Here is a 22,329-nt window from a genome sequence, read left to right on the forward strand (position 1 = left end):
GCAAAATTGAATCTAGAGTATGTAATAAAGCTTTCACATAAGTTTCATCTTTTCCTGCCCAGTGGTTCTTGAGAAGAAGATTTTTAAATGATGCCACCAATTTTTTCAGGAATTCTTAATTATCTCCCCTTGAAAGAGGGTGTTGCACTTCCTGTGAACAAACTTAAATATCCTTTACACAAGGATGCTTTGTGGCAAGACGAAAGAGGGACGCTGGACACTTTTTGATCAGAAAAGCTCACTTGAGCCTTCAGCTCAGGTGAGCTAAAAGGGTCAATTTCAAACCCCAAACTATGCCACACAATTAGGGAGTGAAAGTAAAGAGGAGGGAATTTTACCTGCACAGTAGAGCAGACTGTCTGAGGAAATGCATCAGATGGATTCAGAGATTCCATCAGTTATGGAAAGAGAAAAATGCTCATAAGGCCAAGGTGCCATCATCTCCTTTGGCCAAGGAAGCTGAAAGATAAAAGTTTTCCACAGTGATTAAATGAAAATGAATCAAATCAGTCTGTCAAATTTTGCATAAAGCAATGATAACAAAGCAAAATTTCTCAAGTTTTCTTATATGTACAAATTAAGGTCTCACACAAGGAAATAATTTCACTATATGTTACTATGTAGCTTTAATTAAATCAATTAATTAATTAGACTCTCAGCAGATAATTCATGAAAGAGTAAATAGAGATTAATGCTGAGACAAAAATTTGAGATCAGAAAAAATATGCCTTATGCGGCTTTTAACAAAGAAAATTGACAGTAAACATACCTACCCTGAAATACACGTGGGTTTCACATGTTGACAAACAGCATCCAGGAAGTTGACAAACAGTCTACACACCATCCAGGAAGTTGACAAACAGCCTACACACCATCCAGGAAGTTGACAAACAGCCTACACACCATCCAGGAAGTTGACAAACAGCCTACACACCATCCAGGAAGTTGCATCATGCGCATCTAAAAAAAGAGTTCCCTTTAATTCAGTGGCAGAATTCTGCTAAAGATATGATGTTCCTAGTACATGAGTCCAAAATTAAAACTGTAGACCTAAAAAAAGTTGCTGAAAACAAAAAAAGAAAAAGAAATTGTCTCTCTCTCTATATATATATATAGAACTACAATTGACTAAGGCCAAATAAAAAAATATGTGTGGTTCCGGTTACCCGACCGTCCCTATTTTGTACCCCCGACCCTAAACTTTTTTTCGGCAATTTTCATATTTTTTCCGGAATTTTCCCAGATTTCTATCTATGGCTCCGGTTTAAGTTTAAGTTCCAGCAATGAAGGCCTCCTTGCAAAACATAGTGCAAGTGTTTAATAGTGTTAAATCCAAAGCAAGCTAGCATGTAGGTGTCCCTACCAATATTGACTAGTATATTATCATACCACATCTAAATGCCACTTGCAAAGGAGTGATAGGTATTATTTAGAAAAATTAAGAAAATCATTTAAAAAAAAAAAGAACCTACCTACCTACCCTAATTTTTTTGGAGGTGTAACCAGAACCACACATATTTTTTTTGTTTGGCCTAAGTTCATTTTGATTGACTATTTCCTTGCGTAAGACCTTTAAGACGACTAAAAGTTAATGAAATTAAATACAATTTGCAGAAAATGTCTTTTAGTTATTTATCTTTCATATAGTGTATCAAAATTTATCTTTGTCCTTAAGGGATGAAAAATAGGAGATAACTCTTCCTAACAGATTATTGAATTTTAGGCTAAATTTCTATACAAATTCATCTACAGTATATTAATTTCAAAACTTAAAAAAATCTTATGAGTTAATTATTGAGAAAAAAATTTGGAATGAAATGCAAGCTGAAATGTTGGGGTTTTTGGCTATCTGCTTAAAAGTTTTTTGAACTCTAATTAATAAGCTCTAATTAGTTAAGAAACAGGAAGTTTAGTGATTTATACGGAATTAATTAGCAAAAAATTGAAAATCTTAATTCTAAAACAAAGTCAGAGACTGGAAAAAATGGTGTCAAAAGAGACTTCAATAATGTACCTTGGAGCTTTGATAACAGTGATCACTGATTAATGGCTGGTGATTAAGATAAGGGGTTCTTTAGCAGTGGGGGGTGATGAGGCTTTTCCATCAGTCATCAAAGAATGGAGTTTTTCTTAGTAGACCAGGCAGCTCTAAAATAAATAAACGACACAAAAGTTTACAATACTTAAAAATGTGCACCACACACAATAGCATTATAATATTATTAGAAAAAGTCTACAAGTGTACAGTTAAATAATAATCATGCCAAAAAAGGGACCAAAATGGTTGCCTCAACATCAATACAAAAAAGGAAGTATTCCTCACAACAAAGGCCAGAAGAATATAGGGACCACCAGCCCAGTCCAATTTCTAGTTCCCATAAGAAGACTAAGTAAAGAAGAGTTTCGGGACATTGTACAGCCACAGAAGAATGGAATATTTGCAGTTACAGATGCCAAGAGCCGAAGCAGTGAGATGAAGATTTTGTGACCAGGACCAAGTGAAATCCAGCCTGTGGACTTCTACATGGAAGCTGTGTCAGATGATCCAAATTCAAAATTATACAAAGTCCTTCACCAAGAGAAGACTGCTAAATTGTGGAATCAGGCATTTATAGAACACTCACATAAGTTTCCATACTGTGATGGTTCACTGGACTGGAATCAGCATGGGGAGGAAAAACGAGGCCTGGCATGGATCCTTTTATATGATGTAAGAAGTGCCACTATATCAGTCACCGAGAAAAGCTTTACGAAGAGGTGAGGAGATCTGGAAGGGGATGAAGAGCTGCACAGCTAAATGTGGCCATGGCTGTCGGTCACCTGGGTACCAGTCTTACAACAGAGGGTATGCTTGGTATGCTTCTTGGTGCAAATATTGAACCAGCTTCAGCCACCAACATGCAACAGACCTGCAACAAAGTGGGGAAAATTATCACTGAAGTAAATAAAAACAGTATGAAGAAAATAAGGCAGAATATTCAAGAACTTAATAAAAATGTGGACTTCCTGATACCGCTATCAGAGCGGAAGGAGATGCCAGGTATAATAATGCCACCTTCAGTGCCATTGAAAAAACCCCATTCCAAGCTGCCACCCAAGTGACTTATACCGTAAGTGAAAATGTAACTCAGAGGAAAAATGTTCTGGCAGTATTCTGTGGGAACAAACTATGCAAGAAAGGCACACACCTATGAAGCAAAGGAAAGGAAGTTACCTGCCCAGGACACGAAGACTACACTGCAACCCTTCCTCCGGAGACCACCATTGGAGATGAGAAGAGATGGGCCGCAAACTGTATCGGGGAGTTACAAAGTGTTGACCGTCCACTCGTCATTTCCCATTTCACCAGTGATGGAGATAGTGCCGCTGCATCTGGAGCATCTGTAAAACAAGGACATGTGATTCAAAACCTTAAAGACTTGCGTCACTTCCTTGACTCTCAAAGAAAACAGACTGCTAAGGCTCCATTCAGCAGTCACATGTTTCTGGAAAGAATCAATAAAGCTATAAAAGAATCCATGCAGAGAAGATTTGCCTTGGACCTGAAGCTTCGATGCAGGACAGAGTATGAGAATTGCTACAAACACTACTCCGGAGACTTACCTTTGATGAAGCGGGCTATGTCCACTGCTGTCATAAGCTGCTACCAAGGACAGTGCGGAAAGTCCCGTCAACTTTATTCCTTTTCCTGTCATGGACTGAAAAGCTATAAGTTGAAATCTTCAGTGCTGCCTAGTGACTTTGAATTAAACATGACAGAAGATGACAAATGTTTGTTAAAAGACTGTATAAATTTGACTTTAGGACAAAGTAATCTTGATAGAATTAAATATCATACTTGTACACAAAAATCTGAATCTGTGAATAGGTCATATTTAAAATCAAATCCAAAATGTATTACAAGTAGTAGAAATAGGGGTCATGGAAATTAAACATTGGAACTTTGTGAATCTGTAGGGGCACCTGTTGTAAATGAAAGTAGAGTGGTTCATCATCTAAAACAACAACAAAATAGGCAAAATTACTTCAAAATGAAACAAAAACTGTTAAAATATAAATCTCAAAGAGGAAAATACTATAGATCTAAAAGATATCAGCAGTACGATAAAAAAATCTAAAGACACTTACTGTAAATCACTAACAGATCCAAAATTAAAAAGGAAGTTGTAAGACTCTAAAGGGGGGGGGGGGGGGATTGATGCTGTGTATTTAATTTAAATGTATGAAATTTGCATTTAATAAATATTTTGTGAATTGTCTTACATGTAATAATTGTTGCTATTTTTTTATTATGCACTGAATCTATTCAACTGTGTAAATGGGGAAAATGTGGATATGTAAATGATGTATAATTGTATGTGTAAAATATGTGACATTTTCTTATACGAGGGAGTCTATGCATGTAAATATGTAAAATTATCTCATTAAAATTATTTTAATTAATAATCTTGTTTTTCTTACCTGTCTGAACACAACAAAGGTTACAGAGGTGATTGGTAGAAATACGTTGATGACCAGACTGCATGCCGCATTGTATATCCGCCATTTTTGATCTTTAAAAGGGGAGACTACTCCTGAAATCAAAAGGGCAGACTACTCCTGAAATCAAAGAAATTGGTCAAAATGAGAGTTACCTGTTCCTCTTTAGGTCTCACACAAGGAAATAATTTCACTATATGTTACTATGTAGCTTTACTTAAATTTATTAATTAATTAGACTCTCAGCAGATAATTCATGAACAAGGAAATAAAGATTAATGTTGAGACAAAAATTTGAGATCAGAAAAAACACACCTTATGCGGCTTTTAAGAAAGAAAATTGAGTGTAAACATACCTACCCTGAAATACACGTGGGTTTCACATGTTGACAAACAGCCTACACACCATCCAGGAAGTTGACAAACAGTCTACACACCATCCAGGAAGTTGACAAACAGCCTACACACCATCTAGGAAGTTGACAAACAGCCTACACACCATCCAGGAAGTTGACAAACAGCCTACACACCATCCAGGAAGTTGCATCATGCGCATCTAAAAAAAGAGTTCCCTTTAATTCAGTGGCAGAATTCTGCTAAAGATATGATGTTCCTAGTACATGAGTCCAAAATTAAAACTGTAGACCTAAAAAAAGGTTGCCGAAAATGAAAAGAGAAAAAGAAATTGTCTCTATATATATAGAACTACAATTGACTAAATTCATTTTGATTAGCTATTTCCTTGCATAAGACCTTTAACTATTTATTTATCAGATTATATAAAAAATTAACCCTCTATGAATGGAATACATGTCATACACAATTACATGTAATACATGTTAATACATGCAAGGTCAAAATGATACATGCAGCTGAATATCATTTTAAAATTATACATCATGTTGAAGTTCTGTATGTCATGTCAGTAAGTCTAAGGGAAGTAACTCATATCTGCTGCTATGCTCTTTTAGCTGCGTTGATTGTTCTATGCAAATGAACCATTATGACTTTACCTAAGCTTGCTAAACAAAATTCCCACAGACTTCTACATTGTGGAAAAACAGCCGAGATGTGAAATGAAGTTGTCTCACTGCACCAGCATCATGCAGTGACCTGGCTGTGATGGACTCCTTGTGAGGGACCTGGCATCTAATGGCAGATGCAGTTACCTGAGCAGAATGGGACTCCTCTGCGTGAATATTATTTGTTTGTATCAAGGCAGTACAATTATTATGAGGATGTAGAGACCAAATCCCTGGGTAAGAAAGATACACACTCTACACCATGGTCTTTAAGTTGGACTTAGTCACTGGGCAACCCCCTTTAGGTAATGGTAGGGTGAGGAAAATTCTTCCTTCTACTAACACTGCCCTTCTTTCTTGCAGTCCCTACAAAAAACATCAAATAAAATCATGCTCACAATAGAAACCCTTAATGAGGCTGAATGTCACCAGCTGGTAGATGTCAACACCCTTAGGGGAAGTGACTCCCCCACGACATCCCTGTACGGTGTGTTGGCATGAATAATAACCCTTGTACTCAGAGGTGGGTAAAACACCATTCCAGCCAGTGACACAGACTGTGTACTCATTTGCTGAGAATATCACAACCAAACATCAAATTAATAAACTGGTTACTGAAAATAAAGTTTGCTCTAAACATAGCCACTTACTGGATGAAGGCACTGCTGACAAGCACTGCAGTCCTGGGGTGTGTGGGGCAAATCTACCAGTGCAGCATACTACTGGGGATGAGTTCACCTGGGTTAGGGAGGGGATGGCAGAACTCCCTTGAAGAAAGGGATGTAACCACTGATCTGGACAGCTCTGCTAGTCAAGCTGCAGATTTCTTCTATGAGGATGGTCTGCTGCAAAGTAAACCAATTCATTATTTTGACACTCAACATTTGTCAGAGTCCATCAGAAAGTCAACAAGAGGCTCATGGGCCTCATTGCTCACCTAGCCTCAGCTCAGGTGAGGTAATTAAAAAGACCAAAACTGTTAGAGGTCATGCCAAAAAGACCTAAGGCAGAAAAAAAACAAATTTGTGCATAACTTTGCCCTTGATAGATGTACAGCTGAGATAAATCAAGATCAGGCAGTACATGCTAGAGATGCAGATAAATTATTTTAAAACAAGCTGTCTTTTTTCCATATGTTTGCAATAGTGAAGTGTTACATGGGAGCTCATGCATTACACAGAAACACTCTCTGATGTGCAGAGGGTCAGGGTCAGTCCTAGTCATTTTAGCAGGCTAGTCGTTTTAAGACTCAGGCTAGCCAGGGCTCTCATTTGTCTATAATTGGGGCCGTTCAAGGGCCCCACTCCCAATTCAAAAAAGGTACTTTTTTCACAATTAATGTGTTAATTTTCCCAGTAGTCATTTCTCCCAAAAATTAATAAAAGAAAATATAGCTGGAAATATAATAACTTAACTTGCTATTCATATTCCTCTGTTTTGTAAAACAAATTTAGTTGATAGCAAAGACAGGAAACCCAATATATATGATTTTAAAGTACATATAATGGTTATCCCAAAATTTCTCAAAAGGTCTTTATTTTCCCAATCTTTACAGCCTGGCCCCATTCCCAAAAAGTGGTGTGAGAGCCCTGCAGTAGCTAATTTAAATGTAATGATAGTCCATTGCACTAGCAGAACGGGAAAAAAATTTCTCGTCAGTTCACTTTCTCTTTTCTATGTAGACTGGTTTCTTTTGACTGAGAAATAGTTTAATTTGTTTCTGTCACCAAAATGTGTGAAACTTTAACTTGTTACATTTTCATTTTGCATAGAAAAATTGTCGAGCTAGTTAGTTTGAGGTTTGGGCTAGTAATTTTTTTACTAATTAGTAGCCCCTGGGCTAGTGGGATTTCCAGGAAAATTTCAACCCCTGAAAGGGTTCACTAAATAATAATTATGTTAGCAAGAGTTGATTTGAACTTCATTTCATTTGGATAAGTCAACATACATTATACACTCAATAATCTGTATACACTTAAGATTCAGAAACAAATTGATGCTGCAACTTATATTAATCTGTTTCCTTGAAATAATTTTGAACAATAAATGTTTGTTTTTTGTTTAACATCTCCCTCTTGAATATTTTGTACTCAAATACAATGTAGAGACACCACCATTGCTGGTTGAGGGCTGAAAATTTAGACTTACATGTAGACTCAGCACTCAAGGCCATTGAGCAGTGAAGGGACTTTTTGTGTGCCAGCACCTACTGTGACACAGGACTTAAGTTTGTTGCATCCGGTCTCATCCCCATGAACAATAAATGTACGTTTGCCAATTTTGAATGACAAATAATTAAGTAAAATAAAATATTAAAGTAAAATGAAAAACAAAAGGCCCATGGGCCACAACGCTCACCTGAGTAACTCTGGCCTTGCCGTTTTTCACCTGATCCCCCCCCCCCCCTTGTAGTACTTATTGTGGCCCCGATCTATTTGAACAATTAGAATCTAAACTACCCCAGGATGCTTACAAGTAACTTTCAACCTTTCTGGCCCAGTGGTTCTTGAGAAGAAGATTTTTAAAGATTTTTTTCTGCACATTTCAATGTAAAACTTGGATTCCCTATTGTGGCCCCACCCTACCCCTGGGGTCATGATTTGAACAATTTATGCCCTGTTCACACAGAGAGTTTAATTCACAGTAAATTAATGCAAAGTAAAATGATGCGAATTAATCTAATGCGAATTAAATTGCGTTCACACGACAGCTAATGTGAAGTAAACTAATGCGAATTATAATTTTATTTCTACAACAAGGCTATTCAGTGAGGCTTTTATGATGTCATTTACAAATCATGTCATATTGTGCAGAGCAGGTACATACATTTGACATAATTTAGTGATTAACATAATTTTCCTTTGTCTTCCACTCAAAAATAGCACAAGTACCCATATTTCACCATCGACATGTGGCCTGTGACTTAATTCTGCCTTATGCATGCTTCAAAATTTAATTCAAATTAGCTTCGCTTAGCTAATGCGAAGTAATTTAACGTGCAGTAAACTAATTCAAATTAAACTAATTCGCATTAAATTCTCCATGTGAACGCGGATCAAATTTAATTCGGAGTAACTTACGTTTAATTAGAATTAAACTCTCCATGTGAACAGGGCATTAGAATCTACACTACCCCAGGATGCTTCCACATAAGTTTCAGCTTTTCTGGCCCAGTGGTTCTTGAGAAGAAGATTTTTAAAGATTTTTACTACATATTTCAATGTAAAACTTGGATTCCCTATTGTCGCACCGCCCTACCCCCGGGGATCATGATTTGAACAATTTAGAATCTACACTATCTCAGGATGCTTCCACATAAGTTTCAGCTTTTCTGGCCCAGTGGTTCTTGAGAAGATTTTTACTACATGTTTTAATGTAAAACTTGGATTCCCTATTGTGGCCCCACTCTACCCCCAGGGGTGACGGTTTGAACATTTTAGAATCTACACTACCCCAGGATGCTTCCACATAAGTTTCAGCTTTTCTGGCCCAGTGGTTCTTGAGAAGATTTTTAAAAGATTTTTACTACATATTTCAATGTAAAACTTGGATTCCCTATTGTGGCCCCACCCTACCCCCTAGGGTCATGACTTGAACAATTTAGAATCTACACTACCTTAGGATGCTTCCACATAAGTTTCAGCCCTGGCCCTGTGGTTCTTGAGAAAATTTTTAATGACCCTACCCAATTTTTGTCTTTTCTTGATTATCTCCCCCTTGAAGGAAACTTGGCCCTTCATTTTAACAATTTACACTCCCCTTCATCCAAGGATGCTTTATATCAAGTTTGGTTAAAATTGGCCCAGTGGTGCTTGAGAAGAAGTTGAAAATGTGAAAAGTGTATAGACGGACGGACGGACGATGGACAGCGGGTGATCAGAAAAGCTCACTTGAGCTTTCAGCTCAGGTAAGCTAAAAACAAGAAGTCTGTGAGCGAATGCTCATTAGTAAAACCCCTGCTCTGATGTGAATATAATATACTAGGGCTGTGTATTGAGCGAAAAAAAATCGATACGATACAATATTTTATGTGATATCCAATATATTGGATTCTTTAACAAGTCTATCTAAAAAGTCTTATAAATCATTTAATGCATGAATTTAAAAAAAAAACTTATTGTTTTATAATCCATTTCAAAGTTCTTGTCTCACTGTCATTACAAATTACATTTCAAATTCAAACTTTTAATGACTGTGAAATCAACATGTTAAAATAAAGTTGTCTATGTATTTTGTAATATTTATCTAAGATGTGCTATCTGCTTAATGATTATATCATTATTGATCAATTTTAATTCAAAACAGTGAAAATATAACCTTTGGTGATTGAAATTCCCAACTTTTTCACAGATTTATCAGAAAATCTGCCTGTCCAATACGTAATGGAAGTTATTGTTTTGATACGATACATCCTTAAATATCGATATATATTGAAATACTGATACAGCCCTAGAATATACCCTCTCATGTTGACACTGAATTCATACAAAATGAATCCCACCATATGGCATGCCTAAACAAAGATTGTGCTAAAATTTCAAGCATCTGCGCTGAGTAGTTGCTGAGAAAACTGTGACGGAAATTTGGTACGAACAGATGCACAGATAAACAGGAAGTTATCATCTGATTCAAACAACAAGAGGCCCAGGGGCCACAACACTCCCCTGAGCACATTGGCTAGGCAAAAGCACAAATCAGTTCAGTATTGAAAATATTACAAAGAAGGGGGGGGAGGGGGGGGGGTGGCTGGAATTTTACACTACTTGATGATGCTTCCATGTCAATATAACAAATGGCTTTGTTGTACTTGAGAAGATTTTTAACAAAATTTTTGCTATATATTCCTTTGTAAAAATTTGATCCCCCAGTGTGGCTCCTCCCTATCCCAGGGGTCATCATTTGAACAAACTTGAATCTACACTACCTGAGGATGCTTCTATATCAATATGACTGAACATAGCTTTTCTGTTCTTGAGAAGAATTTTTATGCCCCCGGATCAAAAGATTCCAGGGTATATTGTTTTTGTCCTGTCTGTCTGTTTGTCTGTTTATCTGTTTGTTTGTTTATCTGTTTGTCTGTTTATCTGTTTGTCTGTCTCTCTGTTGTCAACTTTAACCTTGCCCATAACTTTCAATTGGTTGGAGCTATGACTTTCATATTTCAAATGTGTATTCCTTGTGACAAGACCTTTCTTTGGGTACCATCATATTTGACCTTTTGAACTTGACCTTGGAGTTTGACCCACTTTTGTAAAATTTTATGAGACTTTAACCTTGGCCATAACTTCTGAACAGTTGGTGCTTGGGGTTTCAAACTTCACATATGTATTCTTTGTGACAAGGCCTTCCTTTGGATACCAACAACCCACAACTTTGACCTTTTGACATTGACCTTGGAGTTTGACCTACTATTGAAAAACTTTAACCTTGGCCATAACTTTTGAACAGTTAGAGCTAAGGCTTTCATACTTCACATATGTATTCCTTGTGACAAGACCTTCCTCTGGATATCAACCTCTTTGACCCTTTGACCTTGACCTAGGAGTTTGACCTACTTTTGAAAAACTTTAACCTTGGCCATAACTTTTGAATGGTTAGAGCTAAGGCTTTCATACTTCACATATGTAATTCTTGTGACAAGACCTTTGTTTGGATACCAACCACTTTGACCTTTTGACCTTGACCTAGGAGTTTGACCTACGTTTGAAAAACTTTAACCTTGGCCATAACTTTTGAATGGTTGATGCTAGGGCTTCAATACTTCACATATGTAATCCTTGTGACATCACCTTCCTTTGGATACCAACCACTCTGACCCTTTGACCTTTACATAGGAGTTTGAACTACTTTCGATAAACTTTAACCTTGGCCATAACTTCTGAATGGTTGGTGCTAGGGCTTTCATACTTTACATATGTAATCCTTGTGACAAGACCTTCCTTTGGATACCAACAATTTTGACCTTGACCTTGATGTTTTACTTACTTTTAAAAAACTTTAACCTTCACCATAACTTTTGAACAGTTGCAGTTAGGGCTTTCGAATTAAACATTTTTTATCTTTTGGCCTGGATTTTGACTTGCATTTGAGAAACTTTAACCTTCGCCATAAGCTGCCATACGGGGACATCTTGTTTTCTATATGTTCTTATGTAAAACTTTCAATCCAAGATTAAGGCCCCACCCTACCCCTGGGGGTCATCATTTGAACAAAATTGAATCTACACTACCTGAGGATGCTTCCATATCAAAATGATTAATCATGGCTTTCAGGGTTCGACACTAACGTTAGTCCGTTAGTCTCAGACTAATACATTTTCATTCGGACTAATAAAATATGTGGCTAATTAGTCCGAACGGACCAATGAAAATTTCTGAAAAACAATATGAATAAATTACCGATGTCCGATTCTCGACAACTTTTACTGGAAAATCCCGAGTGTATTTTTAGATTTCTAGCTTTTGGCAGGTAATTACACAATGCCGGGTCAATTCAGCTTAATTTTTCGACTGATCAATATGAAGTATAAGGTTTTAGCAATCATGATTTAGTATGACACTTTTAAGAAAGATGTTGGACGTTTTGGATGTTATGTAAAGATAAAAAAAAAATGAGATCGGGAATACGATCGTACTTGCTGATTGCGAGATTTCAATGAATCTGTGGAATAATATATTTCACATAAATACTTTGTTTATATCAAAAAATAATACATATATTAATTGTCATGTTAAATTAATGTTAAAAAACATTGATTTTCTTTTCTTTTTTTTTTTTGGACGGACTAATAAAATCGCGTGCGGGCTAGTAAAGGAATGAAGCACTAGTCCGGCTGGACTAAAGCCTTAAAAAGTTAGTGTCGAACCCTGGCTTTGCAGTTCTCCAGAAGAAGATATTTTTGTACATATTTCTATTTAAGACTATGATCCTCCACTGTGGCCCCACCCTACATCTGGGGGTCATGATTTGAACAAAATAGAATCTACACTACCTGAGGATGCTTCCATATCAATATGACCAATCAGGGCTTTGCTGTTCCTGAGAAGAAGATTTTTAAAAAATTTTCCTACGTAAAACTTTGATTATCCATTGTGGCCCTGCCATACCCCCAGGGGTCATGATTTGAACAAACTTGAATCTACACTACCTGAAGATGTTTCCACATGAGTTTCAGGGTTAGGGTTAGGGTTCCTGGCCCTGTGGTTCTTGAGAAGAAGATTTTTAAAAGATGCTATTGATTTTTCACTTATTCGTAATTATCTCCCCTTTGAAGAGGGCGTGGCCCTTCATTTGAACAAACTTGAACCCCCTTTACCCAAGGATGCTTTGTGGCAAGTTTGGTTGAAATTGGCCCAGTGGTTCTGGAGAAGAAGTCCAAAATGTGAAAAGTTTACAGACAGGTGGACAGACAGACAGACAGACGGACTACAGACAAAATGTGATCAGAAAAGCTCACTTGAGCTTCCAGCTCAGATGAGCTAAAAATGAATCCCACCATATGACATGCCTAACAAAGGATGTGCTAAAATTTCAATCATCTGCACTGAGTAGTTGCTGAAAAAACTGTGTCGGAAATTTTGTACAGACAGATGCACAGATAAACAGAAACATGACATCGGATTCGAACAAAAATGAATCCCACCATATGGCATGCCTAAACTAAGAGTGCGCTAAAATTTCAAGCATCTGTGATGAGTATAGTTGCTGAGAAAGTTGCCTCGAAAATTTGTTTTTTTCCATATATGTCCCTTTGTAAAAATTTGATTCCCAATTGTGGCTCCTTCCTATGCCCGGGGGTCATAATTTAAACAAACTTGAATCTACACTACCTGAGGATGCTTCCATATTAATATGACTAACCTTGGACCTGCTGTTCTTGAGCAGAAGATTTTTTCCAAATTATTCCTACGCAAAACTTTGATCCCCCATTATGGCCCTACCCTACCCCTACCCCTGGGGGTCATCATTTGAACAAACAAACCTTAATCTACATTAAATAAGGATGCTTCAATATCAATATGACTACGGCTTTGCCATTCTTTACATGTAGCAGAAGATTTTTTAAAGATTTTTTCCTAATTGTTTTGTAAAAGTTTGATCCCCCATTCTGGTCCCACTCTACCCCAGGGGTCATTATTTGAACAAATGTGAATCTACACTACCTTGAATCTACACTACCTGAGAATGCTTCCATATTAATATGACTAACCGTGGCTCTGCTGTTGTTGAGCAGAAGATTTATAAAGATTTTTTCCTATTAACTCCTATACATGTAAAACTTTGATCCCTCAATGTGGCCCCACCCTATCCTGGGGAGTCAACATTTGAACAAATTTGAATCTACACCCCTGAGGATTCTTCCATATTAATATGAATAATTCTGGCCTTCTTGTTCTTACACAGAAGATTTTTAATTTTTTTTTTCTTAAATACTCCTATATAAAACATCAATCCCCATTGTGGCCCCAACCTACCCGGGGGGGGAGGGGGGGGATTTGAATAAGCTGTCATATAAGTTTCAATTTTTTGGGACCAGTGGTTCTTGAGAAGATTTTTAAATATTTCAAATTTTCACTATTTCTGAATTATCTCCCCTTGAAAGAGGCATGGCCCTTCATTTGAATAAATTAACGTGAATCCCCTTCATCAAAGGATGCTTTGTGGCTAGTTTGGTTGAAATTGGCCATGTGGTTCTGGAAGAAGTCGAAAATGTGAAAAGTTTACAGACGGACAGACAGACGGACTACAGACAAAATGTGATCAGAAAAGCTCACTTGAGCCTTCGGCTCAGGTGAGCTAAAAATTACTCTGATAAATCAATTGATTCTTCTCTGGATCATCCTGCTGATTAAGTATGTGCAAAAAATTTCACCTCTTAAAAGATGCAATTTAAAGAAATAGCAGATGCCAGCTCACATTTCCTTTGTTTTAGAATGAATTTGAATTTAAAAAAACCCATTCTTTTGATAACCATTAACAGTTCAGCCTATATACTCTCAAAGAGCACTATCTAATTACCCAAATGATTGAAATTTAAACCTAGAAAAGAAGCATTTGAATGAATTTCTAATTTAAAAAGATATATATTTGTGAATAAAGAGAAGATGATGGAGACGATTAATCAAACAATACAACTCCATCAGTCTACCACATGTACCTCTGAACATCACTGTGCTGCACTCAACAAAAGTGAGAATTTCATGGAAATACACACTGCATGACTTCAACTCACCCAAGTATGCTCTATCCAAGTGGGTCCTGGTCACAAAGCATCAGCACCAAACATGGCCCTGGCATATGCCCTTTAGGGCACTTCATTAGGGGCAAAGACAGCTAAAGAATTCATGGGCTGCCTAGATGTTCATTCCACCTCCCACTAAGGCCTCTCTCCAGAAGCTCCTGTTAAAAATAAGCAAAAATATTATAAACCTAAACAAAGAATTCAATATATGCATCAAAATTAAGATACAGAAAGTGAAAGAAATCAACAAGACCCAAAGCAACCCTTATAAAGATATCACTGACATCTCAATTCAGATGCCTCTTTTAACAGAAATAATGTTCCGCTGCAAGACCCAGGCTGGACAGAATGCCAGTCGAGCCCCTGCCTTAGTCGTTCAAATTTCCAATACTGACAGAAAATACATACTTGCCTTATAATGCTCTGCAAAACAAACTCTTCTAAACAGGCACATGGGTAAGAGGCAAGGGAATGGAAGTGGATTGTCTAGGTGGTCATCTGAGTGCATGTCCTGAATCTACCACGGGCAGCACTCTTTTTCAGAGTATGAGATGCCAGGAAGGACATAATATATGGCACAGAGCTGGCATTACAAGATAATCCGGTATGTAACCACAGATGGCACAAGTTAAATTGATGCAAAGCATCAAATTAGCCGCAAAAATATATCATTTTAGCATTTTAAAGAATTTTCGCAAAAAGGAATCCAAAGGAAAAATTCAAAATAAAAAAAATACATATACCATGCATGGTACATTTCTTTTGAAAACTGTTCCATAATGCCTTACTTTTTCTATGCAATTTTTCATACTTTAATTTTCAGTGTGATCAAAAAAGTTAATAAATTCATGGATATAAAAATAGGATATAGTATCATCATGAAATCATTGGACTCAAATACAAATGTCTAAAATGTCTGAATGCTGACCAAAAAAAGGACCTACAAACTTCACGTGCTGATGTCATGGATTTTTGTCCTGTGCAACTGTAATTAATGTTCACTTCTAAAAACTTTTACAATTTATTAGTTATGCAGTTTAATTCATATCCGTAAACTAAATACATTTTGTTTCTATATCTTATACACGCCCATCTTGGGGAGCAGTTCATGCAGCAACTTTTTATAAAATCACGAATATCTGATTAGAAATGAAACTAACTTAAAACCTAAAAACAACCATTAAGATACAGTATAAAGCGAATTTTTAAAAGTTTTATTCATGACTTTTATGTTTGTTATCAATAAAGAATTATTTCATCGAGGCAATGAAAAAATAACGCCTCAATTCCCCATGTGCACATTCTAACACAACTACAAATAGATCGGCCGCTCCTGCGACCGATAATAACTTTATAATAATGTGATAAATTTACCAAGCATATGTAGCTCAAGGGGACAGGGTGGGTAGGGAGGTGGGTGCCCGAGACAGGTGTCCCCCGATGCAGGCCTTATGCCGCTGATTGTTGATGGTTCTGTAACAACGCTGTGTGTTGTGGCATAAGTGAGAAGCAACAATAAATGCTGCATCATCATCAAGCATCCAATTCATGGTAACGATGATGTAACATGACACTGAGCCTATATATTATGTAGATACATATGTATCCTCTGCTTGTAGCACACAATCACGTGACAACACCATACTTGTTGTTGCTGCTCTAGCCCCCGTTCAAATACGTCACTGACCATTACAATTGCACCTTATCCGTGACGTGTTATTCCTAATAAAAGAAAAATTAAATGTTCAAAAAGTGAAAGTAAGCAGACAGATCAAGGCGCAATCGGAACTTCTCCGGCCTTTCCAATACACTTGCAAGACCTCGCGACCTAATGTCACAGATCAAATTTGCATATAAGAGGTCAAACAGTAAGCAATCAGGATATGAAGTCTTAGATTTTTAAGTGACTTATTTACAATTTCCAATGAGTTAAAATTTTGGGTTGAGACCCAATGATTAGAACTCTTTATTTTAAGATTTCATGCTACATTCAAGAATTCTTGAGTCGGAATTGGCAATGTTAAAGAAGGGAAATCCTACTCTGAGAAAGAAAAAGAGGGGGAAACTTGGCTTTAGTGTGAAATTTCCCCGGGGGTATACTAATCTAGAGTACAGATTCCGGGGGGGAAAAGCTGACTATGGGGAAAATCCTACTCTACAACACCGGACCACCTCGGAAAAAATAAAGTAAGAAATCTGAATACTTAGGGAAAAAAAACAAACGAGTTAAATGTAAATGTCAAATTACCCGCCGTTTCATTCTTAACGCCATGCACTTTTTTGTTCGTGTTTTCATGAAGTGAATGGTTGAGTGGATAGTTAGATATGTCGAAGAGGTCTCTGTGTCTGGCTATGTCTCCTTCTAAATCTGGAATTTCTATTTCGTTTTTTTTTTGTTTTGTTTTGTTTTTTTTTGTTTTTTGCTTGTCAAGAAATTTTTGGGTAAGAATTTTTTTTGACTGGGGTGGACCCCCCCCCCCCTCTGGAAAAAATTCCTGGATCCCCTCCTGGTATATCAAACTTGTCCGTGAATGATAACCGAATCTGATCTCCGTACATTCTTTTCATGTAGTTGTAATGGAAATTAGACATGAAAAAGACATGACTAGCTTAGACAAATCCAGTATGGTCTGTCCATTGTAGACGGGTTTGTTCAAGAAGAGCTTAACTTTTTTGTTTTTACTCCCACTAGATTATCATTGAATATTATAAAACGATCGAAGGATGGTTTGGCACATAATTTCTTCAGTTTTCTTTCTGCATCTTGATATCTACACGATTTCTTAACTTCTACATAGTTTTACCAAATACGGCATTGTTCATTAATTTGAAGAAATATTTTTCAAAGTCGTTTTTGGTATTTCTTCTTTTGCTGGAATTGAAATCGATGTAGGTTTTCAGCCAGGGTTCTTGGCGATACTCTAAAATTTGGTGTATTTCAGTAACTTTCTTCCCTAATGATAAATAAAGTTGCAAGTTTCGATCATGTAGGACGTAATGTTTCTTATTTTCTAAAGTGGGAATTAGTTCAGATGTCTTTCCATGTCCTCGCATTGTGAGCCCGTCTCTGGCGTGTAGTTCCTCCCACGGGAAAGTTCCTCGTCTTGTACGAGTTTGTGTTCAGGGGCCAGAGGGTAACAGTTGTGATAATACTGCAAGTCGGATGGATACTCTAAATCAACCTCTGAAGTATATCCTATCCGACTGTCTGTAAAGACTTGTGTGACATCAGAATGATCCCTTTCACTCTCATCCAACCAGCGCATAAAGCCGATGGGGAGGGGAAACGCATGACACCCCCGTACAAATTACTGGCGTCCAAGTAAATGAGAAATTTGATAGGTTTGGAAGGGTCATAATTTTCATTCAAAATCTGAATGATTAGCCTCGCTAAATTTTTTGCTAATCATGGACACTCCACCGCGTAGCCCTAGTTCAAAATAAATTATACCTGAGAGGATCTGTAATAAGATCTAGTGAAATCCCTGTCATTTTCAAAGCAGCATCCCAAACAAGTCCTGGGGATGTAACATACTGGCAGGCATCAAGCTTGTAATATAATCTAAGGTAATGTCTCGGAGATGTCGGCTAATAAGAGAACGTCAGTGAGCACATATAATACGCTCCTTTTTAAGACGATTGTAAAACGCTTCTTTGGGTGGTAAATTCTTTTCCTTAAATCGATCATAATTGTCGATGTAATCGTAACAGTACACGTTTTTTTTCGCGCAGAGTCTCTTCACCTTTAAATTTTGAAATGTGAAAGTCCTTCACAGGTTTAATTCTTGACGAAGTCGTTCCCAAAGAGCTGGTCATAAACTGGAATGAATCAATGAAACGTAAATCTCCAATAAAAAAGCTCACGTAACGCTCCATGTATTGGGCGATAACTTTAATTTCTTATCTCTAAGTTCTTCCTATCCCCTGACAGAGAAGATGCCCATCAAACCCTCGCGAGTTAAGTTGTGAAAAATAACGGGAATAAAGTTTTGGTTCTTGAAAATTGAAATTACAAGAGTTGCAGGCTGCAACTCGAAAATTTCTATATTCTGGAGAATCTTGGCCCTCGATCCCAATATGGTAATGATAGCGTACTTTTTTGGTTTTGTCATTGAACGACTTTTCGCAGATGTGGAAATGGCCTACGTTACGAAATATTTTTTTTGTTTCTTTATTCATGAGAGGGGGTTCATCAACTGAAAGGATAGTCATCTATTTTGTATTCTTCCTCTCGTAATAAGCTATCTAAGGGTCGGTACACATTGTAACGCTTGCATTATAAGTCATGAAACTTAAGTTCTAGCCTTACTGTTTGTATACCCTTAATACACGTTTTTTCAAGTCTTACAAGTATGACTTACGTATAGAGCACTGCTCTATTTCTTAATACAAGACTTAGCCAATGACGACAGCGGCGACAAAAATAGTTTTTACTGTATTTGTTCTTACATCGCTTCGTTGATCCCAACATTTGGTTTTAAATCTTTGATTAAGGACATACCTACTGATAATTTTTCAAGATAATCTTAATTTCAGATTATAGTGCCATCAGATGTTCATAGACAAAAAATCAGCATGCATTACCATGGGTTTTAAAAAGATATCAATTGATGAAAATTCTTGTATAATTCAAAGAAAAAATATACGAAAATTACTAAACATATATTCTAGATGTTTTGTTTATCCAAACTTGTTTAAGAAGAAGAGTACAACAGAATATATGTTGACATTAAAATGTAGCACATAGTTTCTTTAAATAATGGAACTCTTCAACTCCAGGGAAAAAAGACAATAAAGTTCAAACTACGTTGCGTATGTTCTTAAACAGAAGTGGATATTTCCGTCTTCTTGCAAGTGAAGTAGATCTACGTTTCAGTGGCTTGATCTAACTAAGAAATGTATAAGAGGAAAAATTCCTTCTTGAAACACTGAAATTTTAGTTTGTTCCTCAAACTTTTTGAAAAGACCCATTTCTCTTTTATAGCATTTACGAGAAACTTTAATAGTTTGGTAGATGTAAGGGTCGTTAAGTGACTTAAAGCATCGCATTTTTCTTTGGAAAATATGTATTTCTTCCAATGCAACGAAAAAGAAGATGGGCGAATTATGTGATCGAAATGCCTTAGTATGGTGTGACAAATACGTAGGTGAAAAATTAAATCTCAATTTTAACAAAATTTTCTTTGATATTTTATATATCATTTAAGTGTACTTAATGTATAATCTAAACAATTTGCAAAAATCTCAAAATGATTGAAATTATTTGTGTATAAAATAGCATACACACAACAAACATTGCAGAAAGGATCATTTTCTCATATTATAATATGAGAAGGTTTTCGCTCTATTTTTTTTGTTGTTGAAAGTTTATCGGTAGAAATATGCGTTAAAATATACTTTTTTTGTTTGGCAAAAACATGGAGCAAAGACCCACTATACCATAAAAATATACTTTTATGACACACCATTCGTATACCGGTATTTCCGAGAAATACTTGGTGACCATTTAATCGAGGGTCATATCAGACACATGTTTTAAATGCCACTATTCATTATGAATTGTATAGCGTGTTAGTGTCAAAGGAATGTGATACACGGGATTTTTATTGCTTAGAGTTCGATCCCCAAGAATACCACATTATTTTTTAAATAAAAGAATATTTTTTCTCAAGATTTTTTCTCAAGAAAGTGTTTCTCGTGAATTCATAGTCCGAATCAGATCATTATTTACACACTGAATTGTCGACAGATTTTTCCGTTGTTTCCCGATCATGACAAGGAGCACATGGCGGGTGTGACCGGTCGGCAGGGAATGCTCACTCCTCCATGGCACCTGATCCCACCTCTGATATTTTGGAGGTCCGTGTTTGCTCTGCTCCTATTTTGTATTGTTTAATGGACCTTTGAGCTTGAATACTGTTCGTTATCTCCATATATTTCATCATAAGTTTAAGGGTCAATCTTTTAAATGATATACACACTGATGTTATTCCCCATAATTATTTTATAAATTTGGTCTCGTAAACCAATGCACCAAGTAAATCTATTTATAGTAACAGGTACTTCCATTCAAGTTAAACATGGGAAGGTGAAATACTGAGAAAGGGCACTATACCTCTTTAATTGCTTGAGTCAGTAATCAACATCGAATGCCTAGGGGCCTTTGGTTGGGCCTAAATAAAAATTTCCTCTCAGTGTGATATATATATATATATATATATATATATATATATATACAACTAAACATCCCAATATTAGCAGTTCAAGTGATTTCCCATTCGAGGTTATATGGGAAATGCCATCCTTCGGAAGCTTGCACAAGGTCCTGGAATTGTACCCCAATTTTTGGAAAGAAAACTTCTAAAAGTAGCAATTTTTCAATTACAAATTCATGGAAAAAGTTATATATTTTAAATTAATTAATTTGCAAACATTCCCAAGTTGTAAAGATTCAACTTTTTAGCTCAAATGAGCTTAAAGCTCAAGTGAGCTTTTTCTGATCACCCGTCGTTCGTCCGTCCGTCTTTAAACTTTTCACATTTTTATCTTCTCGAGAATTCTTTGGCCAATTTTAATCAATTTTGGTGCCTAGCACGCCTGGGTAAAGGAGATAAGAAATAAATCTTAAAATAAAGAGTCAAGCCCCCTTCGAAGGGGAGATAATCAAGAAAAGGCAAAAATAGGGTGGGGTCATTAAAAAGTCTTCTCAAAAACCACTGGGCCAGAAAAACTGAATCTTATGTGGAAGCTTCCTGAGGTAATGTAGATTCTAATAAATTGTTTACATCATGGCTCCCGGGAGTAAGGTGGGCCACAATAGTGAATCAAATTTTTGCATCGAAATATATAGGAAAAATCCTCTTCACAAGAAGCTTCCTGAGGTAGCGTAAATTCTAAATTGTTTACATCATGACCCCCGGGGGTAGGGTGGGGTCACAATAGGGAATCAAAGTTTTACATTGAAATACATGGGAAAATCTTTAAAAATCTTCCTCTCAGGAACCACTGGACCAGAAAAGGTGAAACTTAGGTAGAAACTCCCTTATGTAGTGTAGATTCTAAATTATTCACATCATGACTCCTGGAAGAAAGGTGGGACTCAAATTTATACACTGAAAAATGAAGGAAAAACCTTTGAAAATATTTTTTCTAAGAACTACTGGACCAGAGAAGCTGAAATGAAAAAGTTGAAGACAACGAACAGTGTGTATAAACAATACAAATATGTGAAGAGGGCATAAAACACGACCCCTGGAAAATAAACTCCCACTTCATATGGCATTATACGTATGTGGGTTTTTTTTTTTTTTTATTAATTACTTCGGTATTGTGCGCTTTTTAGCAATTCAGAAAAAAATCAGGTTTATATAACACTACCCTCCTTAAAAAATGAGAGCCCAGACGAGAGATATCATTTTGTTTTATGTCTTTTTAAAAAAAAAATATTTAATTATTCTTTTTTTTAAGCTTTTTTATTTATTTTTTTGGTCACTTTAATTGTGCCTTTTTATGATCTTTAATTAAAAAATCTCAGCCAAAAACTCAATTTCTCCCAATACTAGAGGCTTTTATGCCCCCCCCCCCCCC

General features: G+C 36.5%; 1 long non-coding RNA gene across 1 annotated transcript; it reads right to left on the reverse strand.

Moving 5' to 3' along the window:
* Positions 1-2,222: 2,222 nt before the first annotated feature.
* On the reverse strand, positions 2,223-3,377 carry LOC133180916 (uncharacterized). The gene is made up of 3 exons (XR_009720415.1): positions 3,215-3,377; positions 2,625-2,909; positions 2,223-2,386 (listed from the first exon to the last, which is right to left on the reverse strand). It is a non-coding gene; the product is annotated as an uncharacterized LOC133180916 (long non-coding RNA).
* Positions 3,378-22,329: the final 18,952 nt, after the last annotated feature.

The sequence above is a fragment of the Saccostrea echinata genome, unplaced genomic scaffold (genome assembly GCF_033153115.1).
Source record: "Saccostrea echinata isolate AGI-Se365-2 ecotype Australia unplaced genomic scaffold, CSIRO_AGI_Sech_v1 ptg000001l, whole genome shotgun sequence".
Lineage (NCBI taxonomy): Eukaryota > Metazoa > Mollusca > Bivalvia > Ostreida > Ostreidae > Saccostrea > Saccostrea echinata.